The sequence below is a fragment of the Bubalus bubalis genome, chromosome 20 (genome assembly GCF_019923935.1).
Source record: "Bubalus bubalis isolate 160015118507 breed Murrah chromosome 20, NDDB_SH_1, whole genome shotgun sequence".
Lineage (NCBI taxonomy): Eukaryota > Metazoa > Chordata > Mammalia > Artiodactyla > Bovidae > Bubalus > Bubalus bubalis.
In genome coordinates this window covers 49,493,998-49,516,178 of record NC_059176.1, presented here as the reverse complement: position 1 = coordinate 49,516,178, position 22,181 = coordinate 49,493,998, and the positions used below count along the sequence as shown (strand labels likewise).

Genomic DNA, 22,181 nt, shown 5'->3' with positions numbered 1-22,181 from the left:
GTGAAGCCTTAAAATAACCTCACCTTTGCCAGGTTAGACACCTGAGCTGGTCTCTTCTCTGCCTCCCTGCAACCTGAGGGAGCCTAACACATTACTACACATTTCCTTGGGGAAATTTTAGAAAATATAGACAAGGCAAGATAAGAAAATAAAGGTCGCTTCTGACCCCACCACACAGAAATGACCACTGATAATATTTCAGTATTCTTTCTCAAAGTCTTTTATTCTATGCATATATTTTTACAAAATAGGGTAACACTACATAACATGACTTTTCTCTAAATAGCTTCAAGCACTTTTCAAAACCAATAGCAATTTGCTGTTATTTGTAAGGAATGTTTCCTTGTGTGGGATGAGTGCTAATCAACCTCCTATTGTTGGAAATTCAGTTTGTTCCCAGTTTTAATGTGCAAACACTTTGATCCTACATTCCTACTTTTAGGAATACATCCCACAAAAGTAAAGCACTGGTTTCTAAGAAGACATTTACAGAGACAATTATTGCCAGATTATTGACAATAGCAATAATCACAAGAAACAACCTGGATGTCCACCAACCAGGGGGTGATTGAATAATTTATGGTGCATTTTGTACTATGAAATTTTGGACTGCTATTAGGAACAAGAAAGGTCAATATTATTTGTAAAAAATTGGTCATGATATGTTGTTAAGTGAAAAATACATTGTAAGCCAGTTGTACAAGGTGATTTTTGCTTTTGATTAAAATGTTGTAAATGGAAGTGGGGAACTCCTATCTGCATTTTTACGAACTTGCATTTGTATTTCCTTAGGAAAAAAATAGGAAAGAAACTCACCAAACTGTTAATATTGTTCACCTTAGGAGGTGGTGGTAGAGATATTTATTTAGTTACAATAGATAGATATTGATTTTGCAACTTGAATAATGTAGTAGAAAACAGTTTAAGAAGTAACAGTAAAAAGAACACCATGCCCTAGAGCAGAGATTGTGGCAAGGATTTGAATGTTTAATCCCTTTGAAGATGCTTGCAGAAGATAGAATGGGGGAAAGAAAAGAGATGAGAGATCCAGCAGTGTTCCTTATTCCTGCATGACCTTGAGCAAGTCATTCATCTCCCTGGGCCTCAAGTTCCCTGTCTATAAAATGAGAATGATAACAATCTCTACCCATCAGGGTTGATGTGGGGGCAATGCCAGGAGAGACAGCAAGCAGGCATTTGTCTTTTTCACACTGTCAATCCGGTTTAACCTATAACTGATACAATTTAAAATAATGTTCAGTGAAAGGGGGAAAAGATCTATTTAACTCCCTCTGAAAGCATATGGGGGCTTCCCAGGTGGCTCAATGGTAAAGAATTTGCCTACCATCGCAGGAGGCATAGAGATACAGGTTCCATCCCTGGGTCAGGAAAATCCCCTAGAGGAGGAAATGGCAACCCAGTCCAGTATTCTTGCCTGGGAAATCGCATGGACAGAGGAGCCTGACGGGCTACAGTCTATGGGGTTGCAGAGTCGGACACGACTGAGCGACGGAGCAGGCACACAGGAAAGCATGTGAGCTCTGCTTGAGAGGCTGCCCCAGGATAACACTAATCGGCTACTCAAGGGTTCATCTCTAAGTGACAGGAGCACTTGGCGGCGTAGTGGGGGTTTCTGGGGGTGAGGAGAAGCAGGGGTTCCAAAGGGGCCATGGGGAGTTAGGGACTGCATTCCTTGGGAGCTTAGAGGACTGACTTCTCAGCATTAGTAAACAGCTAAGAATTCTCTGGGGAGCTTCCATGAGGAAACTGATATTTTTGGTAAGAAAATAAAAAATAAAGCCTCTAAAGGAACTGTGGCTGTGGAATCGGGGAGGGAGGAGCGGATCTGGTGCATGACGCTCTGAGGCAGGTCCCCTTGGGATCACGGAATGATTCCTGCTGCAGTTCCCACCCTGGCCTCAGGGCGGCACTGTTTCCTCTTCAACAATTGTCATTTCTCCCGGCTCTATCCGCTGGGACTTTTCAAGACAGCCGTAAAAGATGAATAACAAAAGGAAAATTGTCTCAGAGGGCACTGTGTTAGAACTCGAGCTTGCCAGGTCTAGCTAGGTTCCCTTCAGCTCACAGGCCCTGTGCACCAATGACCCTAAGACCTACAACTCCCTATTTTCTTTCCCACTTCCGTTTTCAGGTCTAATATTATACATTGGCGCTAATATTATACATCCTTGGCAAGAGGATGAATGGAGGTCTTCGTACCGGTTGGGCAGGAATTCTGGGGTCTGGTTTCCAGAGTCTATTCTGAGAGTGAGTATCAGTTTCCCAGGGCTGCTGTAACAAAGCACCACATACTGCATGGCTTCAAATAATAGAAAAGCATTGTCTCAGTTCCGGAGGCTTATCAAAATCAAGGTTATCAGCAGGGCCACACTCCATCCGAAACCTGTACAGGAGAATCCTTCCTGGTCTTTCTCTAGTTTCTGGGGGTTTTTAGGAATCCTTGTCTTATATTGTGTCACTCCGGGCTCTACTCCATCTTTTCATGGCCTTCTCCCCCCATGTGTCTGTGTCTCATGTTAACTAATTACAACTGCAACAACTCTATTTCCAAATAAAATCCCAGTCTGAAGTACTGGGGGTTAGGATTTCAACATATCTTTGGGGGAAACTCAGTTCAACCCATGGGTTTCCCAGGTGGCTTAGTGGTAAAGAATCCATGTGCCAGTGCAGAAGACAGAGGTTTGATCCCTGGGTTGGAAAGATCCCCTGGAGAAGGAAATTGCAACCCCCTCCAGTATCCTTGCCTGGGAAATCCCATGGACAGAGGAGCCTGGTGGGCTTCTCTCTGCCCTCGATAGTATCTCAATAAAACAGTAGCCCAGCCTTCTTCTGAAAGATGGAAACCTACAGTAATATGGGATAGGAGCTGTCCCTCCAGGAGCACAGAATGCCCTTCCTCTCTCCAGAGACAGATAATTCTGCCTTAATGCAATTCTTCATCTGCTCTGTCTCCAGCTGCTGAGAAAGCAGGCTCCCATAGCAGCCCCGGTGAGAGATAAGGGCTCTTTGCCTGAAATGAAAAATTCATGAAGGAAGACTAGGGATCAGGCACTAGGAGAGCCGCCAAGTGGCTGTGCTCTAGGGACGTGGCAAGAAGCTGGAAAAGCCAAATGGAAATTTTCTTTCCTCTCCAGCACCTCCCTCAGGCTCCCCTTCCGTGTTCAGCGGGGCTCCTTTCACCCCTGTAGCCGCCCACACCTCCGCAGTCTCATTTGAGACTCCAGGCCAGCACCGGCAATGCCCATGTGCCAGGGCATTCAGGAAGAGGGGTACTGCTCTGTACCCAGACCGGGCATCCACCACCAGCCTCAGTAAAATGTGTACTATTGCTAGAGCAAGCTGGCACAGTCCTGACCACCTGCCGCCCCCAAAACTGGAGAAGCCCCAAACTGGCTATTATTTGCCCCTGGAGGTACCCCATCTCCAGATGACTTCCTATTCCAATTCCCTGACCCACAAATCTAACCAAAATTCATAAGATTGATCAGATGATCGTACTTACAACTTGAAGAGGAAACCTTGGATCTGTTGTTACCATGCTGGGCAGGCAATGGTTTATAGAGCTATTAACATGGAGACGTCCCTGGTGGTCCACTGGCTAAGACTCTCTGCTCCCAATGCACTGGACCTGGGTTTGATCCCTGGTCAGTGAACGAGATCCCACATGCCACAACTCAGAGTTTGCAAGCTACAACTAAAAATGTGCTGTAACTAAAACCTGCTGAGGCCAAATAAATAGTAAATAAAATAAAAACCTTTTAAAAATAAAATAACTGAGTTGACACATTTTTTAAAAAAGATAGAGTTCAAGGGGAAAACACAGTTTTAAAAAAGAGTTATAGGGGGAAAAAACCTTGAACCCTAAGAGTTGAAGAATTTGACTTTAATGAAATGATGGATTGAGAAGTATGACTGGCCAGCCTGTGAGATGCAAGATGGACAGGAGCCACAGACGCCAGTGCAGAGACAGTGAGCACTGGGGTGGGGAGTGGGGGCAGGGAGTGGACAACCCCCCAGAAATCAGGTAGGGGGACAGGCTGCCATCACAGGAGGGAATCGGCCACCAGTCTTACTGAGAAACAGGGAGCTTGAGTCTCCTGCTGCAGAGCTGCTATCTTCCTCCTAGTCACTGGTGCTGCAGGAAAATCTCACTCCACCATCCCTGCCCATGCCAGCTGGGCCGTCAGGAACACGCCTTCCTCCACGAGCCTGGGGGGCCTCGCAAGCGCCCAGGGCCTTGGCTCCTGATTCTTGGTTCTTTCAGGCCTTTCCCATTCACAGAGGGACCCGGGCTCAGACAGCTGCCTCTCCATGAATAGCAACCCTTGTGCCTGCTTCCCTGAGTTCCTGAGAACCAGCCCAGGCCTGTCTGCCAACACCAGCTCCCCAGAACAAAGGATGTGTTCTACCCTGTCCTCCATATTCCATCTCCATCAGGCAGAGCACAGATCAGCTTATCTGTGCCCACCCGGCATAAACAGGAGCCCCTTACAAGACATCAGCAGAAAGACAAAGCCCAAGTTAGGTTCTCAGTGGACCACCCTCGTATAATGGGTTGGCCCAAAAGTTAGTTTGGATTATTTATACAATGTTATGGAAAAGCCCGAACAAACTTTTTGGCCAGCTCAATACTCGGGAACCTAGCCATTCAGACTAGGACACCCAGTCCAAGCGTGATGTAGTTATTTCTTCTCCTGTGTGTGGAAAGTCTTTTGGAGTTTTTTCCTACAGATTATAAAAGTGATTTGTACTCCCATGGAACACTTGAAAAGTCTAAGTACAAAGACAAACAGGGGGAAAAAAATGTACCTAGAATCTTACCACCCAGAGGCAAACTATTAATATTTTGGCATATTTCTTTTCTATTTTTTTTCTATGACTTTTTTATTTCACTTGAAATCATACCAAATACATAATTTTGATCCAGTATTTTCCCCATAGCATTAATGATACTCCACAAATTTATTCATGGCTGCATAACTGTCCACAATACACACTGGCTATAATTTGCTTCATTTGATCAATCTTCTGCTCTTAGACATCTAGGCTGCATCTGCTATTTTGCTGACTTAAATTACATGATTCCTATTTCTGCATTAATTTGTGTCCTTTCATTTTGGAATATTTCCTTAAGATCGAGTCTCAGAAATGGAATTATAAAGTCAGAGTTTCATAGGCTACAAAGTATTTTCAGAATCCTCTTTCAAAGGGTCAAATGGCTTTTCTGGAAGCCTGTCCATCCCATTAGTTTATGAAAAGGCTGTCTCTGCAAGACTATTCTAAGCTCCACCAGGTCCTAAGGCCAAAGCTACATGGGGTGAGGGGGACACAACTGAGCTTGAGGTGAAGGAAGAGTAGACCCAGCCAAGAGGAGCTGGAATAGGCAGAACTAGGAAGGCTGAGGCTCACTGAAAGCACCAAAATTTGAGGAGGCTTTTGAAAAAATACTTTTATTCATTTATTTGTTGTTCTGGGTCTTTGTTGCTGCGTGGGCTTTCTCTAGTTGCGGCGCATGGGCTTCTCATTGTGGTGGCTTCTCTTGTTGCGCAGCACAGGCTCTAGGGCGTAAGCTCAGTAGTTATGGCGCATGGGCTTAGTAGTTCCGTGGCACATGGAATCTTCCCAGATCAGGGATTGAACTCGTGTCTCCTGCATTGGCAGGCGGATCCTTTACTACTGAGCCACCAGGGAAGCCCCTTGAGGACACTTTTAAGACATGATTTCTGGAAGACACAGCCTCTATCTTAGAAAGAGAGAAACATCTGGACCCCATGACTGAAAGGAAAGACAACCAGAATCCTGTGGCCAGGCTAAGATCCGAGAAAAAGCACAGTGTGTGATGAAGAAAGGGGTTTAGGGTCCCAGAGTTCTTGTTCATTCTGAAATACTAAGGTCAGTCTCTTGGGGATGATGTGCACTAGGGGTTTGTCTGGAGGAAGTTCAGGACTCGATCTTAAAGAAAAGAAATTTAGGAATGGATAAGGGGAGTTGGTTCTAAAGCTGGCAAAGAGAGGATAAGCGTAGTTTCAGATGCTCTATTATTGTGAAATAGGCATGAATATGTCAGAGAGGAAATCTAAAGCTGGCTCATCTCACCTTATTGATTTCTACTGTTGCCTGAATGAGTCACTTTTATTGGAGAATCATTTCCTTTTAATTTTTTTATCTTGCTTGTTTGACTGTTGTCTCTTTAATCAATCACAGTTGCTACTTCTTTTAAAAAATGTATTGAATTGCAGCTAGTTGATCTACCATGATGTATTAATTTCTGCTGTACAGCAAAGTGATTCAATTATATGCATGTATACATTCATTTTCATATTCTTTTCCATTATGGTTTATCACAAGATACTGTATACAGCTCCCTGTGCTATACAGGAGGACCTGGTTGTGTATCCATCCTACATATACTAGCTTGTATCTGCTAATTCCAAACTCCCACTGCATCCCTCCCCCACCCCCACTCCCTCTCGGCAGCCAGTCTGTTCTCTGTATCTGTGAGTCTGTTTCTATTTTGTAGATAAGTTCATTTGTGAATTTATAAGTGATATCATATGGTGTTTGCCTTTCTCTTTCTGACTTACTCCTTTCAGTCTCTCCATGTGCTTTCAGTCTCTCCATTGGCGTTGTTTCATTTTTATGGCTGACTCGTATTCCATTGTATATATGCAACCACATCTTGTTTACCCCCTCATCTGTCCATGGACATTTAGGTTGCTTCCATGTCTTGGCTATTGTGATTAGTGCTGCATAAGAATGCATTATCTTTTTGAATTATAGTTTTGCCCAGATATATGCCCAGGACTGGGAGTGTTTCCAGTATTTAAATTATAGCCATTCTGATTGGTGTGAGGTGGTACCTCATTGTAGTTTTGATTTTCATTTCTAAAGTAAAAAGCAATATTGAGCATCTTTTCTTGTGCCTGTTGGTCATCTGGATATCTTTGGAGAAACTTCTATTAAGATATTCTGCCCATTCTTCAGTTGGGTTGTTTGGGGGAGGTCTTTTGTTGTTATTGAGTTGTGTGAGCTCTTAGTATATTTTTGAAAATTAAGCTTTTCTTGTAAGAGCTTAATGATGCAGATACAACGATACAAATGATGCAAATGCAAATTCACATCATTTGCAAATACTTTCTCCCAGCCTGTAGGTTCATTTTGTTTTGTTTTTGGTTTCCTTTGCTGTACAAAGGCTTGTAAGTTTGATTAGGTGCCTTTTGTCCATTTTTGCTTTTATTTCTATTGCCTTGGGAGACTGACCAAGAAATATTGGTATGATTTATGTCCGAGAATGTTTTACCTATATTCATCTCTAAGAGTTTTATGGTGTCATGTCCTATATTTAAGTCATTTTGAGTTTATCTTTGTACATGGTGTGAGGATGTGTTCTAAATTCATTGGTTTACACGTGGCTGTCCAACTTTCCTACTACCACTTGCTGAAGAGATTGTCTTTTCTCTATTGTATATTCTTACCTCTTTTGTTGAAGATTAATTGACCATATTTTCTTTATTTCTGGGCTCTCTATTCTGTTCCAACGGTCCATACATCTGTTTTTGTGCCAATGCTCTTTTGATTACTATAGCTTTGTAGTATTGTCTGAAATCTGAGAGGGTTATGCCTTCTGCTTTGTCCCTTTTCTTCAAGATTGTTTTGGCAACAATTGCCACTTCTTGATAGAACATGGAATTCCTTTCTTTTAAATCAGGTTTATTGTATTCTGACTACACATACAAAATTTACTCAGAGTAAAAAAACTATAGTATGTAGAAAATCATGAAGTATAAGCAAGAAAATAAAGATCATCTGTAGCCTGAACACCAAAAGATAACCATTGTAGACATATTATATAATTCCTGTCAGATTTTCCCCTATACATTTTCCCTCTCTTTCCCTCTCTCTTTCTCTGTCTTACAAAAACACACACAGAGGTTATTGTATTATATATTAATATATAGCCATTTCTTTTCATGATAAAATAAACATAAAATTTACCATTTTAACCATTTTTAACCACACAGTTCTGTGGCATTAAGCACAGTCACATTGTCGTGCAACTATTACCACCGTTTATCTCTAGAAGTTTTTCATCTTCTCCAACTAAAATTCTGCACACATTAAACATTAACTCCCCAGTCCCCTCCACCACCAACCCCCAGCCTCTGGAACCACCATTCTTTTTTCGGTCTATGAATTTGCCTTCTCTAAATATCTCATGGGAATGGAGTCTTACAGTATTTGTTCTTCTGTGACTGGTTTATTTCACTGAGCAGAGTATCTTCAAGGTTTATCTATTACAGTGCGTGTCGGAGTTTCCTTCTTTTTAAGGTTGAATAATGTTCCATTATATACCAAATCTTGTTGATTCATTCATCTGTCAGTAGACACTTGGCATCTATAGTTTAAGTTTTTGGGCGGCATGTGGGATTTTGATTTCCTGACCAGGGATCAAACCCATACCCCCTGCCCTGAAGTTCAGAATGTTATCCACTGGACTGTCAGGGAAGTCCTAAGTTAGCTTGCTTATTTAATATATCATGGATGTGGATTCATTTCAATAAGGTAAGATTATATTATTATTTTAATGGCTTGTTCATATTTCATTAAGCAGATATTTTATGTTATTTAACTGGACTGCTGACAACAAAACTTGATTTTGTTTCCAAATATGTACTTCATAAACCTCTTAATGATGAACACTCTTTACAAATTTTTACTGATAAATATATCACACATGAGAGGATATGAGATATATATACATATTTATATAAAGCTTAAAAGATATTAATAAAATGAACTCACTCAGTGCTTAAGAAATAGAGCATTATCAGAATCATAGAAGCCCCCTGGAGGCCCTGCCCAGGGGGGCTTATCATTCTGTCCTCCTCCTAGAGTTACTCCTATCCTGAATTTACATTAATCATTCCCATGCTTTTCTCTATAATTTTATTATGAGTATGCATCCTCCATGCCCCAAAACTAGAACCTAAATATAAGCCTACAGGATTAAAGAAAGAAAGAGAGCTGCTACAGGCATCTGGATTCCTGGCCTTCCTTTCTGGACCAGGGACCCTGACTTACTGAGCTCTACATTCAAGCCTGGAGCTTACTAAAAAGTGTTTGTTACTCATTGTGTCCGACTCTTTACGACCTCATAGACAGTAGGCAAGAATACTACAGTGGGTTGCCATTCCCTTCTCCAGGGGGTCTTCCCAACCCAGAGATTGGACCCAGGTCTCCTGCATTGCAGGCAGGTTCTTTACCAACTGAGCCATTAGGAACTGACCAGCAATTGTTTAATGAATGCATGAATGAATTTGTGAATGAATGATTGAGTGAAAGAACCAGGGTTCAGTGGAACTCTTGCCATAAATATTGAATAAACTTCTACTTTCTTTACTGAGTAATAAGGGAGAATTTCCTTTGCAAAGACTATGAGCCTAGACTTCTTCCCCTGCAGGACCTTTCCTGTCAGGACCCCTCCATGTCATTCTGTGGACCACCTACCATCTAACATGTGCAAACTCACTTAAAAGGGCCTGTGGAGAGATTTTTAAATAGTAGATCACTGAAACAGTTTTACAATGTGTATTTTTTTAAAACTGTCCTAAGTTATCTGCTGTTACATAACAAACTCAATGCCCCCAAAACAAGCATTATTATGTTTTATGAACTCTGGGTTAGAAAATGAAACAGGATCTAACAGGGGTGGCTTATCTATGCTCCCTGATATCTGGAGTCTTACCTGGGAAGATGCAAAGGCTGTGGATGTCCCAGTGGTTGGGGGCTGGGGTCATCTGGAGGCATCTTTACTTACATCTGGTTGTTTGATGCTGGTTGTTGTCTGGAGCCTCAGCTGGGCTGTCAGCCCAAACACCTACACATGGTCTCTCCACGTGGACTAGTGTGGGCTTCCTCAAACTAGCTTGTAGCTGGGATGCAGGAGAAAGTGTCCAAGAAGGCAAAGCACAGTGCGTGCTGTTTGCACAATCCTGCCTTAGAAGTTACAGAGCCTCAGGACTTCCCTGGGTTGTCCAGTAATTAGGACTCCATGCTTCCACTGCATGGGGCACAGGTTTGGTCCCTGGTTGAGGAACTAAGATCCCACACGCCCCACAGGGTATGGCAATAAATAAATAAAAGAAGTTACATGGCCTATTTCTGCTATATCATATTGACTGAGGCAGTCATACAGTTGCCTGGGTTCAAGACAGGGAGAGTAGTGAGTTCTAGAAGAATATTTATTTAAACAGGAATTATCGTGTCCATCTTTGGAAAACATAATCTGCCAAGCTTTCCCTTTCTTTTTCTTTAAATTGCCTAATCCACACACAGAAGAGTAAATATAACATATGAAGAGTCTAGAACTCTCCAATCATGTCCATCTCCCTTACATCAACCCAAGGCCACCACTCTCATGAATTTGGTGTCAATTATGCTCTTGTTTTCTTTATGATTTTGCCATTCCAGGTTTATTCCTAAATATTGCCTGTTTGCAAACTTTATAAAAATGGAATGATACTTACATAATCTTGTTCATTCCCTCTTGTATCAGGCAGGATTGCTCTGGTTATGCTGTGGTAACAAACATCACCTAGATCTCATTGACTTAATACTACAAACATACTACATATATGTTGAGAGTTGGCTGCAACTTCGCTGTGGGATCTAGGCTGAAAGAGCAGTTCCTACCTGGAACATCACTAGCCTAGTGACAGAAGGAAAAAAGAAAATGGTGGGCCATGAGCAGGCTCTTCAAACTCTTGCTCAGAAGCGACATCTGGCTGTTCTACTCACATTTTATTAGCCAAAGAAAGTCACGTGCCCAAGCCCAAGGTCAATGGGGTTGCAAATACAATCCTCAAGTAGATAGGGACCCCAAAGGAAGTAGCCATAGAGGAGCAACAGACATTTTGGAAAATAATACAATCTACCCCAGTATTCCCCTTTGGTCACAAATATTTATTTCCCTGGTTTTTTTGCAAAATAAATTCATTCTTCTCACAGGCAACAACCTAAATTCCCATCTAAACAAGGCACCAGACTTTAAGTCAAGGATTTCATGAGTGTTGCTATTGTTGTTGGCCAAAAAGTTCATTTAGGTTTTCCCATAAAAACTCAAATGAACTTTTTGGCTAACCCAATACATCAGGTCTAGAGGTAGCTCCAATTGATCAGGAGATCTAGACCATAAAAGACAAGTTATCAGCCCTCTATACACCCAATGGACAAACGAAGAACAGAGATTGGACAATCCCAGTAACTATTTCATTTAGAAAGGAAAGAATGGGCGACATGGTAGTCACTGGTCTATAGAAATCTTGAAATTCTGCTGGGCTGACATGGAACCCTAGGTAGAGGGAATGTTTCTTGCTTAGGTCTTAGTCCTGCTCTCAGGGGAAGTGGGGATTCATCAGGCCATTGTCCTTCATAGTTCTTGCCTCTGCCATCCTGGAGGTTCTTCTTAGAGAGGGCATATATGCCCTCCTGGAGGTTGTGAGGTTTTTCGACTTGTTTTCTGTGGTAGACTATATTAATATTCAGAATAGTCATTCCCTCCTCTATGGGTCCCTGGCTACTGGAGGCTTTGTAAATGTTCACCCCATTGATGACAAACTTGGTCATGTGACCTTTTTTGGCCAGTGGAATGTGAACACCAGTAAATGTGCCACTTTCAGATAGAAGCTTTACCAGGGTACTAACTATTTTGATTTGCCCAGAACCATTGTGGTTTTGGCGCAGGAAACCCCCCATCTGGGCAAAGTGGGATATTTGATCACTGTAGCTTTACGAATAACTAAACTACCTGGCCAACCACTTCCTTTTTTTCCTTTTTTGTGAAACCACAAATATCCTCATGAGAAGGTTCCCATGAGACTTGATCACAGAATGAAAAGGAGATGCAAAAAAAAAAGAAAAGAAAAGGAGATGCAGCTGATGTCTATGGACACGAAACACGAACAAGAAAGAAATCTGTGTGGTTGTGAGCTGTGGCTGTGTGACAGCTGTTTCTCACTGCAGCCTCAGGCATATTTAGCTTAAGCAAACAGATAAGTGATGATGAGGTTTCTGACATCCAGCCATTCATTCATCCACTTCTTGTTGAGGCCTGGAGTACTCTGTCTCTTCCTCCTCTCCCTAAAGTTATGCCAAATTTATTCTTGAAACTCTGCTACTGTTGTGAGTAGGGTTGCCAAACAAAATACAGAATGCCCAAGTCAATCTGAACTTCAGGTAAACAATAATTTCTAAACAATTTTGACTGAATTTAAATTGATCAAATTTATTAAATTAAAATTTTTTTCCTAGCAAATTCACTAAATTAAAATTTTTTACTATTGAAAATAATTTTAATTATATAATACATGCAATATTTGGGACACACTTATACTAAAAGTGTATTTACTCTTTATCTGAAATTCAAGTTGAACTGGACATTCTATAATTTCATCTGCTAAATCTGGCAAGCTCGTTGTGAGGAAAACATCTTCTGAGGTACCTGGGAACAAGGAGTATACTCAGAAAATTTTCTTTTCTGCAGGGAGGCAGCGTTGTAGAGGAGAGTGGTCCTCAAACTTAACTGATCATCACACTTATGGGGAGCTTTAAAAAAAGGAGCTAGGTATGACCTCAGACCTAATGAACTAGAAACTTGGGATACCTAGGGAATTTATACTTTAAAAAAACAAAGAAACAAAACTCCCTAGTTAATTCTGATTGTCAACCAGGTTTGGGATCTACTGATCTCAAATTTTAAAGCACACACAGGGGCTTCCTTGGTGGTTCAGTGGTTAAGATTCTGACCTCCAGTGCAGGGGATACAGGGTTGATGTTCTATCCCTGATATGGGAAGATTCCACACTCCACAATGCCGTGGGGCAACCAAGTCCAGGCGCCATAACTACTGAGCCCACATGCTGCAACCACCGAAGCCCGCGTGCCCTAGACCCCAACCAGAGAAGCTATCACACTGAGAAGCCTGAGCAAAGCAGCTAAAGAAAGCCCGTGAGCAACAACGAAGATCCAAAAATAACTTTAAATAAATAAGAAAATAATAAAGTAAATAAATAAAAATAGAGCACATGCAAAAAAGACAGGAACATGCCAAAAACAGAGACTGGATCAGTGCGTCTGGGGTAGGACCTGAGGTCCCACATTTCTAACACATTCCCAGAAGATGCTGATGCTGTGCACGTGTAGGTCACAACTTTGCTTTGAGTAGCAAGGCTTTGGGGGCTTCCCTGGTGGCTCAGTGTTAAAGAACCTGTCTGCCAATGTAGGAGATGTAAGAGATGCGGGTTCGATCCCTGGGTTGGAAAGATTTCACAGTAGAAGGGCATGGCAACCCACTCCAGTGTTCTCGTCTGGAGAATCCCCATGGACAGAGGAGCCCGGCAGGTTATAGTCCATGGGGTCGCAAAGAGTCAGACACAACTGAGCAACTTACCACTCAGGCACAGCAAGCCTTTAGAGCAGTGATTCTCCCATTGGATTGTGCATCAGAGCTGTGAGAGGGCTGGCTTTACCAGATTGCTAAGCCCCCACCCCCAGAGCTTCTGACTTAGTAGGTTAACAGGTAAGTAGGGCCCCCACTTTTTAGAAGAGTTTCAGGGGCCTCACACTGAGAATCGCTGCCCTAGGGGAAAGCGTTCTGGTTTTGGAACCAGGCTGACCAGAGTCAAATTCCATCCCAGCAAGTGAACCACCTCCAGCAAATTCCTTACATGGTACTCCACTCTGACTATACATTAGAGTCACTTGAGGAGCTTAAAAATTTTAGACGCCAGTGTCTTATCACAGATCAAATGAAATCAGAGAAGCTGGAATACCTAGAGTCACAGTTTAGGTGATTCTAATGTATAGCCAGAGTGGAGAGTCACTGAGATGCTTTGAGCCAGGCATCCCCAACCTCTAGGATCTAATACCTGGTGATCTGAGATGGAGCTAATGTAATAATAATAGAGTGAACAATAAAAGTGATGTGCCTGAATCATCCTGAAACCATCCCTCCCACCCCCAGTCCATGGAAAAATTGTTTTCCATGAAACCAGTCCCTGGTGCCAAAGACTGGGGATCGCTGCTTTGAGCCATGCTCCTCATCTGAAAATGAAGACTGTGTGGGCATTAAGTGAAATTAAAATGTAAAGGATCTGGTACCAGGGAGGTACTACAAGCAGTTGCTATTACTTGTTCTTTCTCTGTTGGTGATTTCTTTCCTCTCTTCCACCTTAGAGGAAGGGTTATCTCCAGGCCTGTGCAAGATCCATCTGGTCTGCTTTCCTTTCCCCCCTGAAATAAACCTAGTCACCTTTGACTCTTTGCTTCTGTCATTCAGTCGTTCAGTTCAGTAGCTCAGTCGTGTCTGACTCTTTGTGACCCCATGAACCACAGCACGCCAGGCCTCCCTGTCCATCACCAACTCCCGGAGTCCACCCAAACCCATGTCCATTGAGTCGATGATGCCATCCAGCCATCTCATCCTCTGTCGTCCCCTTCTCCTCCTGCCCTCAATCTTTCCCAGCATCAGGGTCTTTTCCGATGAGTCATCTCTTCGCATGAGGTGGCCAAAGTATCGGAGTTTCAGCTTCAACATCAGTCCTTCCAATGAACACCCAGGACTGATCTCCTTTAGGATGGCTTCTGTCACTGACCCCACTCAAAAGCATCTTTTTTTTTTTAAATTTTTGGCCTCACTGCGCAGCATGGGAGACCTTAGTTTCCCAACCAGGAATCAAAGTTGCACCCCTGCATTAGGAGGTGGAGTCTTAAACTCTGGACCCCTAGGGAAGTCCCTCACCAGCATCTTAAGTCTATTTCCCATGGGCTCTTCCCTATGTCTTTTGAAGTCCTCTGAACACCCTCATCACTCAATATTGCTGCCATCCTGTTTCCTACCCTTTCTTATGAATGTACTTCTCAAGCATGTGGCTACAGCTGGACCAGTTCCTGGGTTCTCCTTAACCCCTGGGGAAAAGGAACTCATTCTTTCCATCCCTGACCCTAAATTTTATCATGCAGACATCCAAAGATTATCAAAAGCATTTGAATGGTCAACCCCAAAGGCCTTTTCTCAGTAATCATTCTCCTTTAATTGAACAAACATATTTAGTACCTTCTATCACTGGGGTTCAAAGATGAATAAGTCATCATTCTTGCCCTCAAGATGTGACTATAGAAGTAGCTATTAATGTAAATAGGTCAATAGTATTGATGAGATAAGAACTATGATATGAAGTGTGAACTGTGAGGATTCTTGACCTCAGCACTCAAACTTAGTTCAGGGTCTTGAACATAAATATTTTTTGAATGAATGAATGAATGATTGAATGAATGCATGAACTCCACAGGAAGGTGACAGAAGGCTTTATGAATGAAGTGACCTCCAAGCAGTGTCCCAAAGGATGAATAAGTTTTTCCAGGTAGGGAAGGGTATAGTTAGGTGTTCCAGCTGGGGTCAAAGGTGTGGGAGCAAGAAATAGCATGGCACATTCCAGATACAGTGACGATGTAACTGGGTGACATGGAGGTATGAAGGGGAATGGGAGGAGGAAAGGATTGGGATGGAAGGTGGTTAGGAGGTGGAGGTGCAAAGAGATGCTGAAAAAAACCTCCTGTGCCTCCAGGAAGAGTTTGAATGTTATCACTCGGGTAATGGAAGCCATTCCTAGGTTTCATTTTAACAAGGGAATCAGTTGATTAGGAGTGCATTTTGAAAGACAGCCTGGTAGCCACTTAAGCTACTAGAAGAGGATGAAACACTTGGAAAGAGTATATGGGAGAGAAAAACAGAAGGCTGAGGTCAGAACTGTGGCTGAAGAGTCAGACACGGGAAGAAGAGTCCACAATACACGCCAACAGGGAATGTAGGGAAACCAGGGGTGCCTACCACCAGAGTCCCAGGCTACCAAGAAGTCAAGAAAGGGTGTCTGAAAGCTGACTGCAAGACGTGGCAGTGAGTGGGGGTGATAGTGACCTTGTCAGAGCCTGTCCAGTGGAGCAGCAGGGGCAGAGCTAGGACTATGGCAGTGGGCACTGCGAGACCACCCCCTCCTCCCTTGACCTCTGTGACCACGCGCCTGCTCTCTCCTCTCTCTCTCTCAATGGAAATACAAACTTAAAAATATGAAGCCATGGGAATGAATTTCTTTGCCAGGACATTGAATGTTAGTTTTCTTCTTCTTTTTTTAAAGCTTCTTATCTAAAAAATGTTCAGGGACTTCCCTGGTGGTCCAGTGGCTAAGACGCCATGTTCCCCATGCAGGTCACCTAGGTTCAATCCCCAGGATGCACATGTACTCACTGCTATATTTTAAACGGATAACCAACAAGGACCTACTGTAAAGCACAGGGAACTCTGCTCAGTGTTATGTGGCAGCCTGGATGGGAGGGGAGTTTGGGGGAGAATGGGTATATGTATATGTATGGCTGAGTCCCTTCACTGTTCACCTGGAACAATCACAGCATTGTTAACTGGAAATACACCAATACAAAATAATAAGTTTAAAAAAGACAGAGAGACAGGGTTAACATGATCAAGGCGACATGCAGGTGCCTGGAGTTTAGGATGCCTGGGGTGTGACTTGCGCTGAACTAGGATAACCAAATCCTCAGGCAGAGAAGATGAAGCCATCAACTTCGATGAAATAGTAACCAGCGTCTGTCATGTCACTGGCCCATTCTATCTCTTCACCTTCTCTCCTATTGATTTTCCACTTGGACTCTGCTCTGGACAAGTCAAATTGCATTCTTCCACTTAGAGGCCTCTGTCCCCGTGTCCTCCCCACTCCCCGGATGCCATGCCACCCTCACCCTGACCTCAGCCCATAGACCTTCAAGCACCAGTTCATATCTCTAAGAATCAAAATCAGAAGAAATTGTTCCCTCTGTGGAATAATTGCTCATGACATCGATTACACTTTATCACTTACTACTCAGTCCTTTTTAGTGAGCTCTCCAAGTATTTCCCCTTTGGCCTACACAGAACTTGGCTTTCTGGTTCTCTCTCTGTAATACTAAATGTCTTGCTCGGTAAAAATATTTGCTCTGTTATTAAATCCAATATATGGTGAAACAATATAGGGATCTCTGGCAGGATGTAAACAGCTTAAAAATAGCTCAAGAACATGAAATTATGCAGGAAAGGCTTGTAAACCACTTTATGCACAAGTTTTACTGACTCCTTTGGAATTAGCAGCTTGAACAACTCAATTTTTATTACTGTAATTAAGGATGACGTCAAGAAAAGGAATGCACGGTGACTAAGAAGTCATCTTTAGCCCATCATCTGTATTAATCACTCTGATTATGTATCTGATTATAACGCTGAAACAGCTTTGCATCTGTGCGCGCGCGCGTGTGTGTGTGTGTGTGTGTGTGTGTGTTACATAAACATTCACAGTCCTGGGTCCTACGTAAGTAAGTACAAGTATCACCACACTATTTATCATTCAAATCGAGACCATTTGAGAGTGAACGGGGGACACAGTTGCAGTGAAAAGGAAAAAAAGGGGAATGAGTTTTTCTTTCTTAGAACAAAGAAGATAAAGAGAACAGTGAGCAGGCTTGATCATTCCTGGTTTTCACTTTAACTATTCCTAATCTGTGGTTTGTAACTAAGTTTGCTTTTCTCAAAACTAACCTGACTCTATGTAATTTACATCCTGCATTTAACTCAGCATGACTTGCATTCTGCATCTATTATCCTTTAACTCTGTGCTAATTGCATCCTGTACCCGGTGCTCACCTTCCTGGGACCACCTCTTGTAGTTTTTTATCTTTTTGCATTTTTAGCCAGAAAGCCACAGTACAAAAATCCAGAGACAAAAAGACCCAATTACTAGGCTACACTGGACTGCCAGACTCAATTCCTGGGCTACCTGACGCCAGATAGGAGTTTTGAAACAAAGCAAAAAAGAAAAAAAAAAAGAATGCAAACCTTCATTACTTTGAGCCTTATCATTTATCTAAAGACCAGAGACCCAGACTATGGAAAGTCCCTGGGTTCCCTTGGGGCAGGGAGCACAGTTCTTGAGACCCTAGCCTGCTGCGTACTCCTCTCCACTGGCTGAGAATTAAGGCCACCTTTCTTTTTCCTCCAAACTCTGTCTCTGTAATTTTTAAATTTGGCTTCAGTGGGCAGAGAAAGGCAAGATTTGGGGGATAACAACACTGTTAAAATTCTATTGGGGCAGCAGGCATAAAACCAAGACTGTCCTGGACATAAAAGCACCCTGTGATTTGACCACAGACAACTTCACAAGTAAGTTTAAGGAAGCAGCCCAAGTCACAGACAGGGATCTTGTTCAACCAGCCAGCAGGAAGCTTTACTGATAACAGAAGAGGCTCAACCGTTGAATTTCACCATAGTTTGTCCTCGTGGAACTATTGAGTATGGGAACTTAGATCTTCTAAACAAACTTCATCTGTGTTATCAATCAGAAGCTAGCCAGGAGGCCTGGCCCTGGGGCTTTCTGAACACATTGCCCAGACTTTACACACAGGCAGCACTGGGTATGACAATAAAGTGACAGTGTTGGAGTCCTTAGAGCCTGACCTATCTCAGGCCTTGAGGGGAATCTCATGGACACCCAGGTTGCAGCCACAAGCTTTCACCTTTCCCTCAGAGGGATTATGCTGATGAGGTCTAGTCCCAAAAATCTTAACTCATGGTGGGGATGTAAACTGGCGCAATCACTATGGAAATCAGTATAGAAATTCCTCAAAAAACTAAAGATAGAACTACCATTTGATCCAGCAAGGGCTTCCCTGGTGGCTCAGCAGTAAAGAATCCGCCTGGCAATGCAGGAGACATGGGTTCCAACACTGGGTCAGGAAGATCCCCTCGAGAAGGAAATGGCAACCCACTACAGTATTCTTGCCTGGAGAACCCCATGGACAGAGGAGCCTGGTGGGCTACAGTCCATGGGATCACAACAGTTGGACACAACTTAGCGACTAAACAGCAGCAACAGTGATCCGGCAATCACACTCCTGGGCATATATCCAAAGTGAAAGAAAGTGAAGTCACTCAGTCGTGTCTGACTCTTTGCGACCCCATGGACTGTAGCCTACCAGGTTTCTCCATCCATGGAATTTTCCAGGCAAGAGTACTGGAGTGGGTTGCCATATCCTTCTCCAAGGGATCTTCCTGACCCAGGGATTGAACCGAGTCTCCTGCATTGCAGGCAGACGCTTTACCATCTAAGTCACCAGGGCATATATCCAAACAAAACTATAATTTGAAAAGATAGATGCACCTCTATGTTCATAGCAGTCCAATAGCCAAGACATAGTTCACAACAGCCCAGACATGGAAACAACCTAAATATCGTCAACAGAGAAATGGATAAAGAAGATGGGGCACATATATACGGAATATCACTCAGCCATGAAAAGAATGAAACAATGCCAGCAACATGGATGGACCTGGAGATTATCATACCAAGCGAAGTAGGTCAGAACGAGAAAGACAGATACATATCACTTATATGTGGAATCTAAAATATGCCACAAATGAACTTATTTACAAAACAGAAACAGACTCATAGACACAGAGAACAGACTTGTGGTTGCTAAGGGGGAGGAGGGGAGGAGAAGGTTGGGTTAAGTGTTTGGGATTAGCAGATATAAACTATTATATATAGAATGAATAAACAATAAGGTCCAATTGTGTAGCATGGGGAACTATTGTAGATATCCTGTGATAGGGCTTCCCTGGAGGTCCGGTGGTGAAGAATCTGTCTTGCAATGCAAGGGACACTGGTTCAATCCCTGGTCTTGGAAGATCCCATATGCCGCGGAGCAGCTAAGCCCATCCAACACAGCTACTGAGCCAGCCTTCTAGAGCCCTCGAGCCACAACTAGTGAGCCCACGAGCTGCAGCTACTGACGCCTGTGTGCCTAGAACCTGTGCTCTGAACAAGAGAAGCCACTGCAACGAGAAGCCTGCACACCACAACCAAGAGTAGCTCCTGCTTGCTGTGACTAGAGAAGGACTTAATGCAGCAACAAAGACCCACCACAGCCAAAATAAGTAAATAAACAAATCTTTAAAAAAAAAATCCTGTGATAAACCATAATGGAAAGAAAGATGAAAACTCCCCTTAACTCAGTCCTCTGAACCTTCCCTGGTAAGGAGTCTGAAGGAAAACCTTCTCTTACCATGTGGCAGGTGGTAGATAAAACTAGCAAAAAAACAAAACAAAACAAAACCCCACATGTGTTAGGGTGATGGGTAAATGAGAAGTTTCTGTACTTTCTGTCCAATTTTGCTGTGAATCCCAAACTATTTTTTATTTTTATTTTATTTATTTGGCTGCACCAGGTCTTAGTTGCAGCATGTGAGATCTTGTTCCCTGACCAGGGATTGAACTTGGGTCTCCTGCATTGGGAGCTCAGAGTCTTAGCCACTGGACCACGAGAGAAGTCCCCAAAACTATTTTTTAAAATAAAGTCTATTCGGGACTTCCTTTGTGGTCCAGTGGCTAAGATTTGACCTTCCTACTCAGGGAGTGTGGGTTCAATTCCTGGTCAGTGACCTGGGATCCCACATGCTTGATGGCCAAAAAATCCAACAAACACAAAACAGAAGCAATATTGTAGCAAGTTCAGTAAAGACTTCAAGAAAAATAAAGTCAGTTCAGTTCCTTTCAAGTCGCGTCAGACTCTTTGCGACCCCATGAACCGCAGCACGCCCAGCCTCCCTGTCCATCACCAACTGCCCGAGTCTACCCAAATCCACGTCCATTGAGTCGGTGAAGCCATCCAAACATCTCATCCTCTGTTGTTCCCTTCTCCTTCTGCCCTCAATCTTTCCCAGTATCAGGGTCTTTTCCAGTGAGTCAGCTCTTTGCATCAGGTGGCCAAAGTATTGGAGTTTCAGCTTCAGCATCAGTCCTTCCAATGAACACCCAGGACTGATCTCCTTTAGGATGGACTAGTTGGATCTCCTTGCAGTCCAAGGGACTCTCAAGAGTCTTCTCCAGCACCACAGATCAAAAGCATCAATTTTTCGGCACTCAGCTTTCTTTATAGTCCAACTCTCACATCCATACATGACTACTGGAAAAACCATAGCCTTGACTAGATGGACCTTTGTTGGCAAAGTAATGTCTTTGCTTTTTAATATGCTATCTAGGTTGGTCATAACTTTCCTTCCAAGGAGTAAGCGTCTTTTAATTTCATGGCTGCAGTCACCATCTGCAGTGATTTTGAAGCCCCCAAAAATAAAGTCAGCCACTGTTTCCACTGTTTCCCCATCACTTCATGGATCCTGAATTCTGTGACCACTACTTTTGAGGGACAGAACTTGAAAAATGAGTTAGCACTTGAAGAAATGTTCTTAAGTGAGTTCTTATAATAACTATGGCAGGAACTTCTGTAGCAGTTCAGTGGTTAAGACTCTGGGCTAATAAATAAATAAGGCACACACTTATTAGGAGCTAAATATGTGGCAGGCGCTGTTTGATGCACTTTACATCTATTAACTTGTTTGTTCCTCACAGCACCCCATGAAGGAAGCATAAATACCGTCATCTGAATTTTATGGAAAAAAAGTGGACACACAGAGGTGCAGAACTTGCCCAAGGTCACAAACCTGGAAAAGGAGGAGCCAGGATTCAAGTCCCAGGGGAACAGATGCCAAATCCCACTGCTCTCGATCATTCACTAAGGATAAAGGATAATGAAAACGACAGACTGAGTGAATCACTGACTGCTATAAGAGAATAAATAGAGCTCACTACCTGCCCTGACCTCTGGTGCCTTATATCTCTCTGAAGACCTCAGCGACTTGGTCACAAATCCTGCTGAGAGACCCCAGGTGAGTTTAGAGTCAGTTTGCCTTCAGTAAAGTGATGGAGCTTTAGTCATTCTGGAATGTGAGTGGGTGCACACCCTCTCCCTCCTTCCCTTTATAACAAGGCACTCTCATGCTTTCAGAAATGCATCTCATAGCCACATGCTAACCAATGCAATGGTTACCGCAAACCAAGCCATCCCAAATTCTCAATCCCAGCAGGCTACTAAACTTAAAGGCAAAACTGAGTCCATTCTCTTCCCCTAACTGGCCTCCCACAGAAAAGCTTTATAGAGGGAAATCATTTGATTCAACAGAATATGGCAAGAGCCAAAGCTGGGGAGAGGAAACAGAAACCAGAGAC

At 43.0% G+C, this 22,181-nt stretch overlaps 1 long non-coding RNA gene across 1 annotated transcript in view; it reads left to right on the top strand.

The window, feature by feature from the left end:
• Nucleotides 1-21,688, top strand: part of LOC123330702 — a 28,458-nt gene extending 6,770 nt beyond the window's left edge. The window contains exon 2 of the long non-coding RNA XR_006546774.2: nt 21,525-21,688. This is a non-coding gene — a long non-coding RNA (uncharacterized LOC123330702). The remainder of the gene's footprint in view (nt 1-21,524) is intronic.
• Nucleotides 21,689-22,181: the final 493 nt, after the last annotated feature.